We start from the raw sequence: 14053 nt of genomic DNA on the forward strand, positions 1-14053 counted from the left end.
AGCGGTCTTCAGGGAAATCCTGCTGCACATTTTTAGCACTTTATCGGTTCCTTCTGGTGTGCTTTCGGGCCAAAGGAGCTACAGGGCTTCAAGTGGGTCTTCTGCTACAGGGTCTGTCCTCTGTGCCATCTCTACCCCTTGATCCCAGATTTTTCTCAGCACTGGCTCCGATGCTGACTTCAGTCCCAGCACCACCCTCAGCTTGGTTAACTTTACATTGATGTCCCTGACCACAGGGATGGACTTGCAGCCTATAGTGCTCTCCAACTCCTTGCAGAATACACCTTGACCGAGAGTGTGCCAGGCTTCCTCTGGAGAGCAACCATCGGGTGACCCTTCCGATAATTTGCTCTTACCCTTGGTAGGGCCCAAACTTTGTACACTACAGAACCAAATGGTTATTGGGCATAGTGCATCACTACAAGTCACTTCAAAACTCATGGGCTCGGGTAATGGCCAAGATGGCAACTTAGTAGGACGTGCCTGCAAATTACTTGGGGGGGGGGGGGGAGGGGCAGAGCAAAAGCGGCGTGGTGAAGACTGCTTGTGGGGGGAGTACAGTCACCTCCCATTCCTCTTTGGTGGAGCAGCGAAGAGCATTGTGACCACCTAATCCAGGCCCCGGTCACCGAGCCGGAGCAGAGTGGGGCCTATACCAAACTCGAGTGGCCAAGATGCGGCCAGAAGTTGATCAGGCCTGCGACCCTTTCCAGCTCACGACAGGACGACCGGAGCGCTGGCAACCGGAACGAAGCTGTGACTGCCGGGAGGGAGGTTCCAGCGCAAACCCCCCGCCCGCAAGTTCATCTAATATTATTGTATTTCAAAAGTTGACACTTAGAAACTTTTTCACATAGAATCACCAATGTTATCTTATGGGTGGAAATTCACGTAGCAGGTAAGTTAGGTTGCCCCAGTATTGGAACTTTCATAGATTCCCATGCTTTTGTATCATTCCCCGTCGTCGGAATGGGAGTCTCGGTAACAAAAATACCATAGCAGTAGGTACAAAAGAGAAAGAAAAAGGCCTAGGCCTCATTCCCTTTTGTAGCATATCACCCTCTTTTTGTAAAAGAGACCAAACTTAGGCATCAGCCAATCAGAAGTGCCTCACCCCTTAGAACCCTCCTGAAGGAACCTCAGAGCCTCAGATTTTCTACCGCACGTTGTGCTTAGGGAGTCTCCTTTGAGCTCTGCTCAACTTCTACTCTTCAAGGAGTTTCTTCAGGATTTTTTCTTCAGATTCTTTTCAGATTTATTTCAGGATTGTTAGCAGCCTTCCAGGATGTCTGACAAGGAGAAGAAGGCCCTTTTCAAGCCATGTTCCACCTGTGGCAAGAAAAGGCTTTTTGTGGAGGATAAACATAAGGACTGCATCTATTGCCTCTATCCTGACCACAAGGCTGCGGACTGTAAGATTTGTCGCACCTTTTCGACCAAGACCCTCCGGGACCGTGAGGGTAGGCTTCTGACATGGCTCCAGGAGCTGAAATCCAGGAAGGATACTGTCTCTAGTGACAGTGAGGATACAGCATCGGCATCTTCCTTAAGAAGGTCAGTGAAGAGGGGTAGGGGTTCCCCCTCTCCGGAGCGTCCTCCTAAGGCCTCAAAAAAGACCCCCGTGAGTCTGAGAGCCAGGGTCCCAGCAAATCTCCGCACCGAGGTGAAAAGGAGAGGGTAGGACCAGCTACGCCTTCCAAGGGTGAGAAGACTGACTTAGCCTTCAAGAAACCCTCTTCCCAGTCTTCTGAGAGGAGTCCTCGACGACGAAGGCGTCTACGGCGGAGTTTCGTCGATGAAGAAATTGAAGACAAAGTTGAAATTGGTTCCGTCGACGAGCTCGTCGACGGGTGATTCGTCGACGAAGGGACGTCGTCGAAGAAGGAAGCGTCGACGGCAGGTTCATCAGCGTCGACGGGAAGTTTGCCGTCGACGGCGTAGATGACGAAGGCGTCGACGAGTACCACAGCGTCGACTACGCGGGTTACAGCGTCGCCGACGATGATAATGATGACGACGACGGTCTCGACCACCACTTTAACTATGACGACAGCTGGATCGTCGACAGTTACATCGTCGACGACGTGTGTGCAATCGTCGACGACGGAACCGTCGACGATATTGTCCTCTGAAAAGAGAATTACGATTTCAGTAACAAAAATTACACCAGAGATGACATCTCCTAGGAGAGTGACCCCCTTACCACCAGCAATGCTCTTTGAGGAAGGGGAGTCGGATGAGGAGGACCAGGACTCATATAGCTATGCCAATAGTCCCTCTCAACTACTGGTCAAATGTCAAGAGACGGACTCTGAAGGGGGATATGACCAAGAGGATGATGGACGTCATCAGGCGGCCCAGTCGCAACATTATTCTGGGCAGGGTATGGTTTCAGTACCGTCTTCTTTCCTTCAGGACCTCCATAAGATGCTGCAGGACTACAAATCTAAGGCGATTAGGCCAATTCTGGTTCCGGCAGCGCCTGCTACGCCTGCCACGCCTGCCATGGTTTCTGCCTCAACAGCTATGCCTGGATTGCCTGCTCAGGTATTCCCTCAGCCTCAGACATCTTTTCCACAGGATCCTTTCGGGCTGGTGGATGCCCATGATGATTCCTCGGATGAGGATCAACATTCGGAGCATGACTCTGTACATACAACTGAATGGGATGAGTATATCATTCCGGATCCAGTTGATTCCCCGCCAAGCGGACATTGGAGGTTTCCATCAGCTGATGGAAAGAGCAGCTGGCAGGTTCAAATTGGTCATGCCTGCTGTGGCTACGGATTGTTTCTTGTATGACTTCAAGGAACTCTTCAGGAAGACAGCAAGGTCCACTCCTATTGTGGATCATCTGTGGAAGGAGGGCCTGAAGGCTATGAAAAACCCAGCGACGGTGGTCCCTGTGCTACCGCGTCTGGATAAGAAATACAGGGCACCTGACAATGGACCGGCGGCAGCCTTGACGGGCCATCCCAAACCGGACTCAGTTATTTCGCAGGCAGCGCAGAGGAAATCTCGTAACCCCTCTGCCCCCTTAACAACTCCTCCGGACAAGGAAGGGCGGAGATTGGATAATGCGGGGAAAAGATTCTCATCGATGGCGAGTCTGCTAGTGCAAGCTGCCAATGCCCTAGCGATCTTGGGTAGATACGACCGCCAACTTTGGTGTGATGTTCCCCCGTTCCTAGACCAGCTGCCTCCAGAGTCAACATCAAAGGCGAAAAAGATTTTGCAGGAGGGAGAAGCGACGTCAATGGAGATCATTGGCTGCGCCATAGACATTGCAACAGCAGCGTTTCGTTCCTTGGCTGGGGCGGCTGTCCTCCGTCGCCAGGGGTGGCTGAAGGCTACTTGGTTTCGGCCTGAGATTCAGAACAAAGTCCTGGATCTTCCCTTTGATGGGGAGGCGTTATTTGGGAAACTGATTGATGACACTCTGCAGGAAATAAATAAGGATACGGAAACTGCCAGATCCTTGGGTACCCTTCAATACAGCAAGTCTCCTTTTAAGGGTTCCAGAGGAAGAGGTAATAACTATAGGGGATCCTATCAGCAGCAGCGCTATTCATCCACGGGCTCAGGTTCCCAGCAATACCGTCAGCCTTATCAGCAGAGACAAGGCCAATCTTCGAACTACTCCAGGCCTTACAATGAGGGAAAACAGGCTGGACGAGGACGAGATTCGTCCAAGCGCCAATAGCGGCCTCCTGGCTCTTCCTACTGGACCCTCCTCCAAGAAATCAACAGTTGGAGGCAGGGTAACCAAATACCTTCAAAACTAGTCCAGGATAACATCGGGCCGTTGAGTTCTCAACATCATTCGGAAAGGGTATACCTTGGAATTTACGCAAGTCCCTCCACCCAAGCCCCCGGCAGCTATTCCATCGAAACACCTGCGGCTCGAAGTCCAACAGATGCTCCGGAAGGGAGCAATAGAGTCGGTCCCCTACAATCAAAAGGGGCAAGTGTTCTATTCCAGGTTCTTCCTGGTAAGGAAGACGCTACAGAAATGGCGCCCCATTTTAGATATCGGGGAGCTCAACACCTATCTCATCTCCCTGTCCTTCAGGATGGTCTCTCCCCAGGACATCTTGAGACTTATCAGCTCGGGGGATTTTATGGCCACGCTCGATCTCGAGGATGCGTACTTCCATGTCCCGATTCACCCAGCACACAGAAGGTCTCTACGATTCACAGTAGCCAAGAGCCACTTTCAATTCAGGGTTTTACCCTTTGGACTCCGCTCAGCCCCGAGGATTTTTACAAAGGTGCTGGCGCCAGTTGCAGCATTTCTGCGAAGGAACCATTTTCAGGTCTTCCCCTACCTGGACGACTGGTTGCTGAAGGCCCCGTCCAGGGAAGCAGCACTGGAAGCTGTTCAGGCTTGTACAAATTTATTTCAGAATCTGGGACTCACTCTAAACAAAGAAGTCATCCCTAGTCCCGTCCAAAAAGGCTCGTTTCCTGGGAGCCATCCTGGATTCAAAGGTCTCGAAAGCCTTCCCTACTCTGGAAAGAAGGGAGAAGCTACAAACCTTGGCTCGGGACTTAAAAGAAAGGTGTCTTTCAGTATGCCGCTACAAATCTCTGCTGGGGGTAATTTCATCTTGTATTCCCCTGATTCCTCATTGCAGACTAAGAATGCGTCCTCTACTGGAGCTACTGGACAACCAATGGAAGCAGGTTCACGGATCATTCGAGGACAAGGTGACCGTCACTCCAGTGATGAGGGAAGCGGCCTTATGGTGGGCATATCAAGACAACTTGTCCCAAGGTCTATCCTTCGCAAACGACCTGTCTCCTCAAGTAGTAATAACGGACGCGTCATTGGAGGGTTGGGGAGCAGTGATGCAAGACGTACAGGTCAGCAATCATTGGTCTCCTCAGGAACAACGACTCCACATCAACCTTTTGGAGCTAAGCTCTGCAAACCTTTCTTCCCCACTTGGGAGGTTCGCAAATGCTTATAAGGACGGACAACACCACTGCCATGCACTACGTGAACAAGGAAGGAGGGACCAGATCTCGTCTATTGTCTCAAGAGGCTCAAAAGATCTGGGAATGGGCGATCCTTCAGGGAATATCGCTAAAGGTGGAACACGTGCCAGGAGTTCTGAAGGAGAACGCCGACAGACTGAGCAGGTCATTCTCAGTCAGCCACGAGTGGGAATTGAACCAACGAGTTCTGGAAGAGGTCTTCAGCCAGTGGGGCAGACCGGAGGTGGATCTCTTTGCCACACCGACCAACAAGAAATGCCGGTCTTACGCAAGCAGATTTCACCATCGAGGGTCGCTGGGGAATGCGCTTTCGATAGCCTGGTCAATGACATTTGCCTACGCCTTTCCCCCATCCCTCTGATCCCACGGCTCATCAGGAAGATCAAGGTGGAGCCGTGCGGGATGATCTTGATAGCCCCTGCTTGGCCAAGACAGTTCTGGTACACGAAACTCCATCTGTTGTCGCTAGCTCCTCCTCTTCCTCTGAGGGTTATACCAGATCTCCTCACTGTGAGAAGTTGGCCTGATATATAGTGCTCACTATTCTAGTGATCACTTTGTATCATACCAAACAACCCTTATTGATGATTGGTTGAAAGTCAACCTGATAGACCAGCTATCCTAGTAGCATGGACAAGAGCAGTCTTTAGGCTAAACTCTAGAGGGCGTGTTAAGCCAGCTGTTTTACCATCACATTTACCCCTTGAACACCAAGTGAAAGGACACCACACAAGTTGTTATGAAAATAAAGTATATTTATTTATAACAAGACTACCCTGAACTCTTTGAGTCAGGGAGCTAAGCACAACACAAAACTCTTACAAAAATACTGCAAGTCGCACAATTTACACAAATGCCCGAGGGGCACGAAAAACCATATACTCTAAAAGTGGAATGCGAAATACTAGCAGGTAAGTAACACGATTCAGAGGCTTTAGGACCGCTAGGACTACCTTACTGAACCCTTAGGTTAGGAGCAGGAGGCCTAGGGAACCCGGGTGCAGAGTGGAAACTCTTACGCGGGATGCGGGACAAAGTCTATGGATGCTAGCAATTCTAAAGTTACTGTTTCCGGACGAATCCGACTAGCTAGACTGAAAACGAAAAAGGATCTGGACTCTTGGATAGGGAACCTGTGCTGGAGCACCGAAATACTCAAATTACCTAGCCCAGTGGCTGCGGCTGCATAGGGTTCAAGTGACGTCGGGAATCCTCGTTGTAGTCTATGGAGCCTGAAAGAAGAAGTTGCTGGCAGGCGACCAGTGAAGAAGTTCGGTGGGATCCAAGGCTGGATCGGTGAAGAGGACGACCTGAAAGCAGAGGGGACTCAGTTCTTAATCACTAGCCAGTGATTGTGTGGGCACCAGGATGGCACCGGATGAAGTCGCCGCAATCAGGTGAGTGGGTGACGCTGGACTCTGCAGGCACACGGGCCAGGAAGCGTTGTCGGCGACCAGGCTGGAGGTGCGAGCTGTCCCACGATGGTGTCTGCTGTCGGCGATGCTGGATCCAGGATAGGAGCAACAAACCTTGGCAAGCCCACGCGGTGGAGTCAAAATGGCGTCTGGAGTGGACCAGGAGGGTCCAGGGTACTTCTCGTTGGACAAGAAGTAAGGGCCAGTCTAGGGGACCTAGACCAACGGTGAAATCGTCGTGGTACGTCGTCAGGAGGGCCACTAGCCAACGGGCAAGTGACCGGACAACGTGGCAAGCAGCGAGGAAGCAGAAGGGCCCCACGCAGATCTCGTGGATGCTGGGGGGCTGTACTTCGGTGCTGGAGCTGCTTAGGGTTAGGGCTTCTCAAACCCCAATGCACTCACTCGAGGGTCCCTCGGTGGTCGTGCTGGTGAAGCGTCGTGCAGGTCTTGAAGATAGCCGGTCCCTCGGGTCTCGTCACACCCACGAATCTCAGCTGGGCTGATGATGTAGGTAGAGGTCAGAGATGGCAGGGAATCCGGGTCTCGTCGAGCTTGTCAGTCTTGATCCGGAGGATGGACGTGCAGCAAACCGCAAGCGCTTCGATGGTTCCTGCTGGTGCAGGGTGGCTACTCCTTAGCCACAAGGGAGAGTCTTCAGAGAGTGACAAGAGTTCCTTTCGTGGAAAGTAGTTCAAGTTTCAAGATTATCCAATTTGGGAAGGGGGCCTGCTCCTACCTTTATTCTAAAAAAAGGGGGCTGGCACGCGACTAGGTCCTGCCCATGGGTGGGACCAGGAGGGGGTGGTTACACCCCTCTCCTTTGTCCGGTCTCTCCCCAGCTCAGGGGCTGGTGTGCCTCTGGAACTGGTTTGAGCCGGCATATGCACAGTGAGCACCGGGGTGCCACTTGCAGTCACCTTCCTTTCAGCCCTACCTACCTGGGATACACAAAATCCTGTCTGGGATGGTGCTGGCACCGCCCCTGACAGGAAACCCTTTGTCCAGGCCTCCCTCGCTGGAAGGACTCCCAGCAGCAGGAGGGCAGACTTGTGTCTCGGTGGCAGCATCCATTTTGTGGAGCTGAGGCTGTGTTCAACTTTAAGCGGGGTTACAGCTACCAACATGTCTTCTCCCTCTAGAGGGGTGGAATGCTACCCCCGTCGCCAGAACTGGCGAAGGGGTAGTATTCCAAAGCGTATGACACCTTACACGACATGTTTAGATAATATCAGACCAAAGTTACCATAACCACGAGGATTATAAGGCACTTAAGAGTATATGGTCTGACGCTATCATGGAAACGGCTAAGGGATAGATCCCGAAGGCCGCAGACAGGCTCAGCTCATGCCAGAGCACTATCTCACACGATTCCAAGCACTCTGCCTCCAGGATTGTTAAGGCCTGTCATAGGAGTGACTGATAGGAGATCTGTGTGCCCATTTTAGGTTTAGATATAGGTATACTATATCTAAAGCAGGGGTGATTACACCACCTTCTCCCAGCTGTCAAGCAGCCAGTTGTGTCTGGTTTAGTTAGTCAACCCAGGGGTGGCATAATACATGCTGCAGCCCCTGGGAGACCTCTGGGTGCACCTCTGCCCTGGGTACAGGGACTCAAGAGAGGGCCCAGTGCCAATTCAGTACCTGGGTACAATTTGGAATAGAGAGAACAGCTAGGCTGTGGGTCTGATTAGCAGGTCCACAGCCAGGGAAAGTCGTAAACCAGTGAAGCAAAAATCTGGGTGATCATAGGATTGCAGACCCTACTCTCCTACACTCACAATGTCCGAAGGACAAGTTTGGCACCCAGATCCAGAGTCATTACACCTGACAGCATGGCTCCTGAGCAGCGAGAGTTTATGAATCTCCCCACCGTCTTAAATGGAAAAGATTTTGTTGCTGGTGTAGGAGAGAAAAGATTGACCCCTTTGCTTCCAAGCCTCATCAGCTACTACCTTATCTGCTGTCCCTGGCTAAGTCGGGACTAGCCCAATCAACGATTAAGGTCCATTTGGCGGCCATTTCAAGATACAGAAGGTCTGGGTCTGGGCCTTCCTTATGGTCTTCCAGAATTGTTAAGCAATTTCTGAAGGGCTTGTTCAGAGTCTATCCACCAGTGAGGCCTCCGCCTCCTACTTGGCATCTAAATCTCGTCCTTTCTCAGCTTATGAAAGGCCCATTCGAACCAATTCATCGTTCTGACGTGAAGTGCCTTTCATGGAAATTGGCTCTCCTCCTCGCTCTCACGTAGGCTAGACGTGTTGGAGAGTTGCAGGCCTTTACTATCCAGGAGCCTTTCCTACAATTTAAAAGAAACACTGTGATCCTGAGAACTAACCCGAGGTTTATGCCTAAGGTACCCTCTGACTTCCACTTGAACGAGCTGGTTATTCTGAAGACGTTCTTTCCTCAACCGGCTACACCAGCGGAAAAAACACTGCATTCGTTGGATGTACAACAATGTTTGAAATTCTATTTGGAACGTACTAAGGGATTTCGGAAATCCTCTCAGTTGTTTGTTGCCTTTGGGGGTCCAAGCAAGGGCCTCCCGCTATCCGAACAGAGTATTTCAAGATGGATAACAAGTGCCATTCTGCATTGCCACGCTGCAGCAGGAAAACCTCTGACTGGCAGGATCCGGGCACATTCCACAAGATCTGTGGCATCTTCAACGGCCCTCTTTGCGGGGGTACAGATTAAAGACATTTGCAGAGCTGCTACCTGGAGCAGCGTTCACACCTTTACTAAGCATTACTGCTTGGAGTCCTTACAGCAAGATGATGCGGCAGTGGGACAGGCTGTCTTGAGGAACCTCTTCCAATAATTGGTGAGCTTTCCTTTCTATCCCACCTTCCGTTGTTACACATTTTGGTATCTCTATGTCATGTTGGCTATTGCAATGATTTTATGACAAAAAATGTTTTTTTTTTTTTATTGCTGACTGCTTGCTACTGTGATACAAAAGCATGGGAATCTATGAAAGTTCCAATACTGGGGCAAGAACACAAGTTACTTACCTGTAACTTTGGTTCCCCAGTATTGGTAACTTTCATAGATTCCCATGCGCCCACCCACCTCCCAGAGGAAAGCTCAGCCTACAACAGATATGGTGTCTAGTACACAACGGCTACGAAAATCTGAGGCTCTGAGGTTCCTTCAGGAGGGTTCTAAGGGGTGGGGCACTTATGATTGGCTGATGCCTAGGTTTGGTCTCTTTTACAAAAAGAGGGTGATATATGCTACAAAAGGGAATGAGGCCTAGGCCTTTTTCTTTCTCTTTTGTACCTACTGCTATGGTATTTTTGTTACCGAGACTCCCATTCCGACGACGGGGAATGCATGGGAATCTATGAAAGTTACCAATACTGGGAAACCAAAGTTACAGGTAAGTAACTTGTTTTCTTATCGTTACTTTTTTTTACTCAGTGATGGATCCTGGATTCAGCACTGGGACATTTCCTGAAAACAGTTGAGAAAATGCGTTTTGGTTATTTGGCTGAATTTTAAGGGATATTTGCAGTTTTCAAAAGTCGACACTTAGAAACTTTTTGGGAGAAAAAGTGTCAACTCATTTTTCCTCGTAGGATAACATCGGTTTCAAGGTAAGTGAAATGAAATGAAATGAAAACGGGTTTTATTAAGCGCGACTGCTGCCCTTGGGCGTCCAAGCGCTAGGAAGGAAGGGATAGTGCCTCAGGAAGCAACAGCTTGAAGATGAGTTTTCAGTTGGTGAAGAGGAAGGTTTTAAGCTGTTTGCGGAAGGATAGCAGATTGGAATTCGATCTTAGATGTACAGGGAGTGAATTCCACAGCCTAGCAGCGTTGAACGTAAAGGACCTTCCTCCTGCTCTTGACCTTTTGATCCGGGGGACTACAGCTAAAAAAGCGTGAGTAGAACGGAGTTGTTTGCTGGGGCAGTAAGGGGAAAGAAGGGAATGGTTGATCTTGGGACCGGTTCTCCAGAAGGCTTGATGGGACACGCACAAGGCTTTACATTTTATTCTCTCCCTAACGGGGAGCCAATGTAGAGTTCTCAACCCGGATTCCATTGATGCTCTACGTGGAATCTGAAGCAGCCTGCGTGCAGCGCAATTCTGGACCCGCTGGAGTTTTTGCAACACATATTCCGGTGCCCCCAAGTACAGGGCGTTGCTGAAATCGAGTCGGGATTGTATTAGGCCCTGTATCACAATCTGTTTGGCTTCAAAAGGCAAGAGTGGAAGGATTTTTTTGAGCATCCTGATGAGCCCAAAGCAGATTGCAGATGTTTTAGTTGCTTGAGTTATGAGAGTTAGAGATTTGTCCAGCCAAACCCCTAGACTTTTTATGTTCTCTTTCGGGGCAGGCGGTGTACCCAAGCTGGTGGGCCATAAACGATCGATAGTGAACAGCGCTGGGGGACCGAGTAGCATAAGCTCGGTTTTATCCCCGTTGAGTTTAAGAGAGGATGTCGTCATCCACCTCCTGACCTCTTCCATGCATGCCGCCAGGTTGATCTGTGCCAACTCACTGTTCTTCTGTGCAAGGGATACCACTAACTGAGTGTCGTCCGCATATGTAATAATCTTAATGCCATATGGGCGGACGATCTCAGCCAGCGGTCCCATGTACACATTGAACAGCATGGGGCTCAGCGATGAGCCCTGTGGTACCCCACAATCCAAAGGCTTGCTTGCGGAGGTGGAATCTCCCTCAAAAACTTGGAAGGTCCTTCCACTCAGAAAGGATCCAAGCCAGGCCAGAGCATCCCCGGACCCTCCTAAGTTGGAGAGTCGACGCAGCAGAGTTTTGTGACATACCGTGTTGAACGCGGCACTCAGATCGAGGAGGATAACTGCCACTGATCCCCCTCGATCCAGAATCCGCCTGGCTTCTTCTGTCACGGCTAACAAGGCCGTTTCCGTCCCATGTTTGGGACGGAACCCTGTCTGCGAGGCATCGAGTAGAGGGTTGCACTCGAGAAACCTTGTTAGGTGGAGATTGATGTGTTTTTCCAAGATCTTACTCGCCCAAGGCAGCAGGGAGATGGGGCGGTAATTGTTGAGGTTATTGGGGTCCAGGTTGGGCTTTTTCAGGAGTGCTCTTACCATAGCTTTCTTCCAGGTGGGTGGAACACTGCTTTTTATTAGGGAGTTGTTGAGCAGCTCCATAGGAGTGGGGAGAATAACTTGGCTGGCGGCAACCATAGTGCGGGGTGGGGCTGGATCGCAAGGGGAGCCTGACTTTACTTGTAGTGTCAGGGGTTCCAGAGACTCTAGGTCTAGCATAGGGAAGTGATCTAGAGTTATTCGTGGAGAGGGCTCTGCTTTCATTGGGAGCTGGGGAACATCAGTGGGGAGTTCCGGCGATGGGCTTGCGAATGTGACATAGATTTTATTTATTTTCTGATAGAAAAATTCAGGTAGGTCGTTACAGCGCGCGGTAAAATTGTCATTTGAAGCTGTGGGTGGGGAGAGCTTAGTGAGGCTTTTAACTATTTGATAGATCTCTCTCGGTTTTGAACTAGCCGTCATTATTTGTTCATTATAGTAAGTGGATTGTGACGTTTTTATGTTCGAGGCCTGTGGATTGCTGAATTCATATCTTGTGCATGGATCGCCGCCTAGTGTTGGATCCGGATGATTGCACATTGTTGTCCTGGAAGAGTCTTCGAAGTATCACGAGATAGGTGGCTCCTCCCCCGAACTACAGTGCGCATGGGCATCCTCTCCATCCTCAGATTGTTTTTTTCCGCCATTGGGTTCGGATGTACTTTTCTTTACTCCAGTTCGGAAACTTTTCTACAAGGCCAAAAGGCCTTCGGGGTCGTCGGTATTGTTCTTTTGATCGGTGCAGAGTTCTTGTTCCAGTTCTTTTCAAGCAGGACGTCGAAGAGAGCCGCGTGGCCTTTTCGACACCAGAGGCCCGATCGTCGATGGAACGGAGCCCGTTCAAACGATGGCCCTTTTGTAACTCAAAATACCCGCACATCGATGTGCACCCGGTGTGCAACAAGTGCTTATCACCCGACCACAATGAAGACAACTGTCTAGCTTGTGCTTGATTCCGGTCAAAGAAGACGCTTAGGCTCCGACGTGCAGCGAGACAAACAATGACGAAGCCAGCGCCCGACCCGGTGAATATCTTCGATGAAGACGACGATGAGGTCGTCGAGACTGAGGATCCAGACCAGCCGTCGGATCCGGGTTCGGAGCACGACTCCGCCTATTATGAGGACGACGAAGAACACGTCCATGAAGAAAACGTCGACGAGGTAAGGGACGACGCGTCCCCCATTGGAGCCGTCGATGACGATTCGAGCGATGAACCAGGCCCAGCAGTGGGTACTGGGCCCGAAAAAGACACTATAAAACTTTCAAAGGCTCAGGTCGAGGCATCGCCAAAGGGCCTTAGCCAAGATCATGACAAACATTCTATAGCCCCGCGTCTCGGCCCGGCGAAGAATATATCACACGAGCCATCGGTCGCACTACTGAAAGCGAAACCGAAGGCCACCGAGTCAAAACCGAAACTGCTGAAAACAGTCTTCGGATCGAAGAGTTCGAACACGTCAGAGTCGACTAAGAAAACAAGTGTCGACGACCCTGCGGGGTCGAACATAAAGGGTGTTGAGCCAAAGATTGGTGCGCTACTGTCCATCGCTAAAGCCAAGCGCGTCGAACCGACGAGGTCGACGTCGACGGACAGCGACACAAACAAGGGACTTCAGGCTCGGAAGATTCTCGATCCGAAGCAAGGAGTCGACAGACCACAGCTCGTCAAAGCCCTCGAGCCAAAACACAAAGGCGCCCCGAAGGAGCACGTCTAATCGAGGAAAAAGAGCGCACCTCCGACGCCACAAGCACCGAAGTCGACGCAAGGCCAGAGGCAAAACGACGGGGCGAAGTCGGTCGGTCCTATATCGACGCCGGCGCCGAAGAAGGTCAGTCTGTCTAAAGACGCTGTGCCACCAATAAAATTCGGGCTGCCCCCAACTGCACGCCCTAAGGCGATCGATCCCAAAACTGGGGTCGAACCACCCAAGACGGTGTCCCTTGGAGAAAGGAGTAATCCTCTGGAGGAGGACGTTCTGTACCAGGAGCCCTCCTATGATAATCAGTCGAAGCTACTTATCGACTCCGAAACCGGCAGACCTACTGTTCATCAAAGAAAGATCAGGCCGGAAAATCCTATGGAATCATATAAAATTCCACTCAAAAAGAAAAGGGATTCTTCAACATCGCCTGTCCTTTTCGAGGCTCTAGAGTACCATGGCCAGGACACTTCTGCATACTCACCCACACGCTCTAATGAGGATATGGGGTATGACTATGATGAACAATATTCTTACCCTGCAGACAATGATCAGGATGACCAAACTCAAGCCTGGACAGACCCTAATGACCAGGGGGAGTCACAACCTTTTGCTGATACTCCTTCTCATCCTGTCAAAACGTCGCCAGCAGAAGATACAGCAGCGTTTAACGCACTAATAGAAAGGGCAGCTCAAAATCACGATGTGGACATGCATGCTGACCCAATTGAAGAGGACTTCTTGTTTGACACTTTCTCCACTTCAGAGAAATCAGTTAAAACATTGCCAATGTTAAAAGGTGTCCTTAAACATGCAGGAGACATTTTCGAGGAAACCACAAG

At 50.5% G+C, this 14053-nt stretch overlaps 1 protein-coding gene across 3 annotated transcripts in view; it reads left to right on the forward strand.

The window, feature by feature from the left end:
• Nucleotides 1–14053, forward strand: part of STAG2 (STAG2 cohesin complex component) — a 1493174-nt gene that overhangs the window by 1268920 nt on the left and 210201 nt on the right. The window lies entirely within an intron of this gene.

Source organism: Lissotriton helveticus, chromosome 4_1 (assembly GCF_964261635.1).
Source record: "Lissotriton helveticus chromosome 4_1, aLisHel1.1, whole genome shotgun sequence".
Taxonomy (NCBI): domain Eukaryota; kingdom Metazoa; phylum Chordata; class Amphibia; order Caudata; family Salamandridae; genus Lissotriton; species Lissotriton helveticus.